Source organism: Ammodytes marinus, assembly GCF_949987685.1.
Source record: "Ammodytes marinus genome assembly, chromosome: 17".
In the NCBI taxonomy this organism is placed as follows: Eukaryota; Metazoa; Chordata; class Actinopteri; order Uranoscopiformes; family Ammodytidae; genus Ammodytes; species Ammodytes marinus.
The window spans coordinates 3610386-3619251 of NC_137221.1; positions in this window are offsets into that span (position 1 = coordinate 3610386).

An 8866-nucleotide genomic window follows, 5' to 3' on the forward strand; every position below is an offset into this window, starting at 1 on the left:
CTGACATACAACCACACCGTAAATATTTCTGTAGATCTTTGAAAAAGTGTTGTAATGGGGTTTGTTTTTTCCCATTCCCCTTTCTGTTTCTCTCCCTGTCAGTTTGGGTGTGGCTGTCTGAGCTGGGTTTCTGTAACCAGACACCTGGGATTCATAACCAAATCAAGCCTCTATTAAAAAAACGGGAACTAGACACCACTCCTGTGCCAGTTTTTCCAGATTGTACTTGCTTCCTAAACAAATACACTCACTACCATGGATCTGTATTACAGCAGACACTACCACTATTGTACAAATAGGCCGCTAGAATCAATAAAAGCTGAATGTTCTCGTTTTTAACCTTACAGTACAAATCAAGGTAAATAAGTCATGGTAACTCCACAAATGACTGAGCTTCTCACCCTATCTCTAAGTGAGACGCTAGCTACCATCTTGAGAAAACCCATTTTGGCCGCTTGTACTCACGATCTTGTTCTTTCGGTCATTACCCAGCCTTCAGGACCATAGGTGAGAGTAGGAACAAAGATCGACCGGTAGATAGAAAGTTTTGCCTTACGACTCAGCTCTCTTTTCTTCACAACAGTGAGGTAAAGCGAGTGCAAAATCGCCCCTGCTGCTCCTATTCTTTGGCTCCGATCTCGAGCTCCATTGTTCCCTCACTCGCAAACAAGACCCCGAGGTACTTGAACTCTTTCACTTTGGGTAAAGACTCATTCCCTATCTGGAGTAGACACTCCATCGGTTTCCTGCTGAGCAGATTTAGAGATGCTGATCCTCATCCCAACTGCTTCACACTCTGCTGATGCCACCAGAACCACATCATCCGCAAACAGCAGAGATGAGATCCTCAGCCCACCGAACTGCAAACTCTCCCCACCAAGAATACGCCTTGATCCTTTCAGCGATTATCACAGTCCTGGCAGAGGCCAACCCTCACCGGAAACAAGTCCGACTTGCTTCCAAGAACCCGGACACAGCTCTCGCTTTGAGCGTACAAAGACTGGATGGCCCTGAGAAGATGGTGATCAGTTGAAAGCTCCGCCCCTCTCTTTACCCGAGTGTCCGAAACATGCGGCCTCAGACCAGGTGATACCATCCCTAAATGCAGAGAATCCACAACTCCAGAGAAGAATAGAGTCCAACCCCTATCCAGGAGTTCCAGAGCTGAGACTGTGCGTGGAGTTAAGCCCCACCAGATCTAATTCATAGCGCTCCACCTCCCGCACCAGTTCCGGCTCCTTCCCCCACAGCGAGGTGAGGTTCCACGTCCCCAAAGCCTCTACTCCCCGGGCCTGGTCCATCGAGCCCCCGTCCTTCACTGCCCCATGAAGCAGTGCACCCGACCCCAGCGGTTCCTCTGATGAGTGGTGGGCCTATCAGTTACAGGGGGGGTGACCCGGCCACCAGGCGCTTGCAGGGGGCCTCCTTTCTGGGCCTGGCCACCAGACGGGGGCCCTAGGCTTCCTCCGGGCAGGGTCTCTCCTCCTCTATCTTGATTGTCCATAGAGTCTTTGTGAACCATTCTTAGTCTAGCCCCTCACCTGAGACCACTGTCCCTTGGGAGATCCTACCAAGAGTACTAGGCTCCAGACAACACAGCCCTCAGGTTCATATGGACACACAAACCTCTCCTCCAGGTGGTGGTTCCCGGAGAGAATTAAGCTTCACACACACACACACACACACACACACACACACACACACACACACACACACACACACACACACACACACACACACACACACACACACACACACATGCACTGTTTAATCTGATAAATTCGGACCACCCTGCAGTTATGCATGAGACCAAGATAGCTACTACACTTTGACTGTGAGAATGATAGTGATGTCGCTCACACAGTGATCTGAGGTCTGTGGTTGTTTGAGACAAAGCAAGTTAAACTGTGTGTGTGTGTGTGTGTTTCTGTGTGTGGGGGGGGTTCCTCAGAGTTTTGGCCATTTGTCCTTCCTGTTTCTATAGTTACACATTTAACATTTCACCTTTCACCCTTTCATCACATATTCCTGACCTCTGTGCTTAATACAGTGAAACGAAAGCGAACACAAACAAACTAAATATGAATTATAATCCAAAGCATCATATAATAATTTATGTAGGAAGAGGGTGCCATTCATAACCGGATTGAATCACTTGTCTTTGTTTGCTCTTTCAAAAAGTAAACATTAATAAAAGATTATCAAATCAAATCAAGAAGTTAATTAAAACCAGGGATGTGGTTACCGCTGGTTACAACGTGTGTGAGACAGACATGCAGCACTGCTGGCTTCATGAAGCGGCATATTTACATTTAAAGCTGTAGTGCGTAACTTCTTTTGCTCCCATGAGGAATTCTGAGTTATTACAACAACACTCATGTAGATGTGCATCTACATGAGGTAAAGCCTTCAGTGATGGCGCAGCATGGCTATTATACCTTCTGCTGTACATCCAGGTTCTTTTTTTCTTCTTAGCAGTAGAATCAACAACTGAAACATTTCTTGGGCTCTTCTTGGGGATTTTTCTGAGCTCCTGCACCAGTGTCAGTGGGGGGGGGGGGGGGGGGGGGGGGGGTACACCAGTTTGTAAACGCTGCCATACTGAGAAATACAGAGAGAGTTTTGTGGAGTCGATAGGCTTAATCAACTTAGTGTCAACTCGTTTGGCGATGGCTTGAATTTAACCAACATCAATTTATATGAAAAAAGTTACACACTACAGCTTTAAGTGAAAGTCGTGAGGGCTACTGGCCTTAGGTCGTGTAACAAGACTGACACTGTTGTTGTTGACATTAGATTGTGAAACAAACATTTTAATCTGCTGTGGTCCCGTGAGAGGATGTCAAACAAAATACCAGAGAAGCAAAATGTTTACTGGCCCACCGACTGCTTTGTATTAAACAGTAGTTCACCACACACACACACGCACGCACGCACGCACACACACACACACACACACACACACACACACACACACACACACACACACACACACACACACACACACACACACACACACACACACACACACACTTTGTCTAAAATAACCACAGACCTCAGGCTACTGTGTGAGTGATGTCCTTTCCAGCCCAGTCTCACAGTCAAAGTGTTTAGCTATCTTTACTGGTCTCATACATAACTGCAGGGTGGTGGGAGTGTATCTGATCAAACAATACAATCTCTATTTGAAAGCATTTCAACCTCCCACTAAGATATTTTAACTGTTTATGCAACAGTTTAATTGTTCCTCTGATGATCATGAATTACCTGCAACAGCAAACAAGACTATCAATGCAAAGAATACTATTCTTATGAAGTTATTATTAATGCCTTTGCTCCGGTCTGGATCCCCGCCAACTCAGAACAAATGATTTACAGCAGGCAGACTGGAAAAGCCTGTTTATGAACGCTACTAAATCAAAATTCACTTTGCTTCACCGTGGTCATATCACCATTATTAAATCTACATAGTCACATATAAATACATTACCTCATCTCTAGCAAAGATCTATAGGACGGCAGGCGCTGGTGTGGTAACAACACTTCTGCTTTTGTCCAAAAGGGGGCGATGCAATCAACAACAACAACACGTTCCTAGTCGCTACTTTAAGCTTTCCCTCTGTTAGCTAGCATGATTAGAACAATGACAAAAGCAGTATAATGTATTTGATTATCATTATCTCCAGACACACGCACACAGAGCAAAACATCACAAACCAGCCTGACACTTTTAGAAGTAAGAAGAAATAACTTCAAGTCAAATACAGACTTCCTGTTGTAAATCATTTTTGCAACAACAACAACAGGCCACAGGTTTGAAAAGACACACACAAATACAAACACACACGCAGCATGCACGCACGCACGCACGCACAAATGCACACACACACACACACGCACGCACGCACGCACGCACGCACGCACGCACGCACACACACACACACACACACACACACACAGATTGACCAGTGCTGTTTTTTTTTTACGACTGAATTTACTTTATCTTCACAGTAAAAATAAACTTTGGTATGAAAGTGAAAGTTTTCTAGAGGTCTCACGTCTTCATATTATTATTTTATTTGTTTTGTTTACCTCATTTCAATGTCTTGAATGTTTAGAGACATTTTACAACTAAAATTTGGAAATGCTGGAAATGCTGTTACAGTTAAAGGTGGAGTCAGTGATTCTGACTCCACCAAAAAAAATGCAAAAAAACAAAAAAACAAAAACATAGAAAAAACAAAGGAATTAGTCATAGATTTTAGGAAAGTGAAGGGAGAGCCTGAACCGAGTGTTATCCATGGGGAGGAAGTCCAACTTGTAGACACCTACAAATATCTAGGCACAGTATTTGATAACCAGCTTAAATTTCATGCACATACTGAGGTCATTGTGAAAAAGGGACAACAAAGAGTTCACTTGTTGAGAATGCTCAACTCTTTCAGTGTCTCCAAAGTTATTTTGAGAACTTTTTATCAGTCTTTCATTGAGAGTCTTTTAACTTTTTCATTTACATGCTGGTTTAACAGTCTGTCAGTAGATAGATAGATAGATAGATAGATAGATAGATAGATAGATAGATAGATAGATAGATAGATAGATAGATAGATAGATAGATAGATAGATAGATAGATAGATAGATAGATAGATAGATAGATAGATAGATAGATAGATAGATAGATAGATAGATATGCTGGTTTAACAGTCTGTCAGTGAAGGACCAGGACAGCTTAAATAACATTGTAAAGATCTGTTCAAAGATCACTGGAATCCAGCTGAAGAGCATATGTTCATTGTGGAACAAACATGCATTCCAGAAAGCCAAATGCATTATGAGTCAGCCTGACCATGTCCTCAGGGAGGAATTCACAGGGCAAGAACAGTGAGGTACTCGCACTCTTTCATTCCTGCAGCCATCAGGTTACTGAATGATCACAAGGGTCAGGAGTAGGTGGAGAGCACCAGGGTAGCTGGGTGGTTGTTCTGACAGGTTGAGTTGAAATGAATGTGAGTTGAATGTGTGTGTTGGACTGCTGTTTGTCTATTGATGTTATTTTCTACCTCGTACTGCTTTTTATAATATTTATTCAATTGATTTTTTACTGCGAACTGGAACTGTAAACTAAATTGCCCTTCTTGGGATAAATAAAGCTTTTTCTGATTCTGATTCTGATTCTGAACATTTGGAGTGGTGGTCTATTAGTTTGAACAACCTACTACCATTGTGCATTCAAATTCAGTAGCAACCCCTTTCTCTTCTTATGGCACAATGGTAGTAGGTATGTTTTCTCTTTTTATTACTGTATGTATAGATCCGACTTAATTGTAGTTACAGACATTTGGTCAATTTGTTGAGTAAAGAATTATCTATGAACCTTATGAGGAAATGAATGTACTGTATATGTATTTGCATTCACAGTGACAACAAGTGGATATTTGCAAAACACTGTTTGTGTATGTGTGTGTGTGTGTGTGTGTGTGTGTGTGTGTGCATGAAACTAATATGTGTGTGTGTGTGTGTGTGTGTGTGTGTGTGTGTGTGTGTGTGCATGAAACTAATATGTGTGTGTGTGTGTGTGTGTGTGTGTGTGCTTGCCTTGCGTGCTTGTGTGTCCATGCAACTAATAACGCACAATTCCATTTTTCATGGTTTTGTTTTAGGAACTCACAGCACTTGGTTAAAGTTTAAGCAAAGATTGTGATTTTGGTCAAATAAAAAAAAACTTAAAAAGTGAACAATGAATTAAACCATGGGACTCCGACATGTTGACTTACTCTGCAACTATTCAATATTGCAAAACGTTTTGAATTTGAAACATGTATTACCCTTAAACAAAAATATATATATATATAACACAGGCATAACATCATGAGTAGTATCTCTTCTGGTGATCCTCAATGTGCACAGCTGTGACATTTATAAAAGTAATTAAATATTAAACAACTAAACAACAACAACTTACCTTCAGATGACCGAGCTGCGTCAGTGTCAGTGGTCAGAGGCAGAAGTGAAGATGCATTCTCATGAGCTGCATGTGTGTGTGTGTGTGTGTGTGTGTGTGTGTGTGTGTGTGTCCCATCTCTCTCTCTCTCTCTCTCTCTCTCTCTCTCTCTCTCTCTCTCTTCCTCTTTCTCTCTCTTTTTTCACTTTGTGTATCTGAGCACTCTCTTCCTGTTAAGCTACTGCTATTCTCACACACACACACACACACACACACACACACACACACACACACATACACACACACACACACACACACACGCACACACACACACATCCGAGTTAGAACCAAACTTTTTCATAACTTTAAGATGTCCCCTTCAAGAAATGGACAGTCATAACTTTTTACTTTTACTACAAAATAGTCATTGAATTCATCAATTAAGTGAGTAACCACATAGGCTAGACAACAAGCGCCAAAATGATCAGCCCTTACAGAGGTCAATCCACGTCAATCTGATGCCAATCTTTCTACCTAGAAGTTTCATTTACATAATATTTGCTTGGAAGTCATGGTCTACTGGTAGTGTTCCTAAGCAACGAGAATGACATTTTGAACCAGCAGCATTCTATATACAGTAAGGCCTTATTATAGGCGGAAATATTACACATTTATTTGCAACTAAATTTGCCAGAGAATTCATGATATTTCTCCACCAAAACACTTTGGTTGCGTTCCGAATCGCATACTTTCTACTATATAGTATGGTAGAAAAAAGATTTAGGATGTCCCGATTCTTGTGGCCAGATTTAGGATGGTTAGAAGTACCCGGATGTCCTACTTCATGCGGCCAAGATTGTTAGTGTTGAAAAGTGCATCCTATTTGGGCGATTCTGACCCACAATCCAGTGCGCACGTGAAGTGACGTAACATCGACGAAGCCTCCATATGAAAACAAACAGGGATGAGACGGATATAAAAGCAAGAGGCAAGATCAAGGCGCAATGTTATGATGAAATAAGAGAGAAAAGTATGTCCCAATAGTATGCCTACTGCATCCTAACTAGATTATTTTTATCGTCGGATGTAGTATGTAGAATAGAAAAAAGAAAGAGTATGCGATTCCGAACGCAACCATTGTCAGTCTTTAATTTAGAAATACAGTTTTTCTCAATATTGGATTTGTTCTGTAGTTAAAAGCAAGAATACCTAAATGTGTGTTCTGTTTATACTGACTTCACTTTTTCAGTTCCAGCACAGCGCACGCACACACACACACACACACACACACACACACACACACACACACACACACACACACACACACACACACACACACACACACACACACACACACGCGATGCAAAATGTATTTTTAAATGGATGTCTGGAGAGGAGAGGTGATGTTAAAATATAAGGGGTTCATCTTTGAGTCAGCAAATCTGGAGAATCCTTGTTGTGGAGTGAATTTGCTTCAGAGAGTTGTGGGTTATCGATTGTCAAACATCCACAATACACCACAGGTTTTTTCACAAGTGTTAACACATATTTTTCACGAGACAGACTTCACTATTTCAGTTCTCTTTACCAACATGAAGCTCACGGTGACAGTGAGTCTAACAAGTGTGCTCCCTTTGCTCTCTGCTCCCACCCGGTGGCATAAAGTGAGCATTGCACATCAATCATTTGTATGTGTGTGTGTGTTTGTGTGTGTGTTGCAGTGTGTGTGTGTGTGTGTGTGTGTGTGTGTGTGTGTGTGTGTGTGTGTGTGTGTGTGTGTGTGTGAATTAAGGGGACAATTGTCGGCCCCGGTTATGGTGAAAGTTACTCTTCCTCTTGTCCACCTTACATCAGACATTGTAAAACGTCCCGGAATCAAAGTGTCTCTCTCTGTACGGCTATAGATGCCACTAAAGGTAAGCTAGAACAAATATCTATATATGATTCTGGAGAACGCTTGTTTTTCTACATACAATCCACTAGCTGTCTGTACTGTGTGCGCTGGAAAAAAAACTGGTGTTAATACACAGCCTAGGCTCTGTAAACGGACATGTAAACAAAGGGTATATAAACAAAGGAGTCTACCATAGCTAGCAACATGCCTGTAGATTGTGAGGTAAAATTGCTATTTTAATTTTAGTCACTGGTTTGCATTGAATCTTTCAAATTTCCTTATTCATAAAGAATTCTCAGAGTTGAATGTTTCAATTAGTTGTTTTTATTTTTGATTTGATTGATTGTCAGAGTAAATTATCTCTCTCTCTCTCCCTCCCTCCCTCCCTCCCTCCCTCCCTCTCCCTCCATCCCTCTCTCTCTCTCCCTCCCTCTCTCCCTCCCTCCCCCCTCTCCCCCCTCTCTCTATCTCTCCCTCTCCCTCTCTCCCTCTCTCCCCCTCTCCCTCCCCCCTCTCCCCCCTCTCTCTATCTCTCCCTCTCCCTCTCTCCCCCTCTCCCTCTCTCTCTCTCCCTCCCTCTCTCTCTCCCCCTCTCTCTCTCTCCCCCTCCCTCTCTCTCTCTCTCTCCCTCCCTCCCTTCCTCTCTCTCTCCCCCTCCCTCTCTCTCTCCCTCTCTCTCCCTCTCTCTCTCTCTCCCCCTTTAAATTATCCAGATTTTTGGCAAAAAGGCATATAGGGGCTAAATAAGTATTTTTCAGTACATACAGTATGAATGATGTTTTTTCACATTAAATGATATGTATGATTAAACAATATAATCACATTAATATAGTCTATCCATCTCCCTTTGTGTATGTTGTTTAACCGTCTTTAAAGTGATCGTCTTGTGCAGTTGAGATGGGTGTTGGTTCTGCGCTCGTTGCCTTGCTCGTGGCCCTGTTGCAAGGTCAGTGGTTTCCTGTTTGCACATGTAACATATTTGTTCTAAAGGTGGAAGTAAAGACTGTTTGTTTTCTTTTACATTCAAATA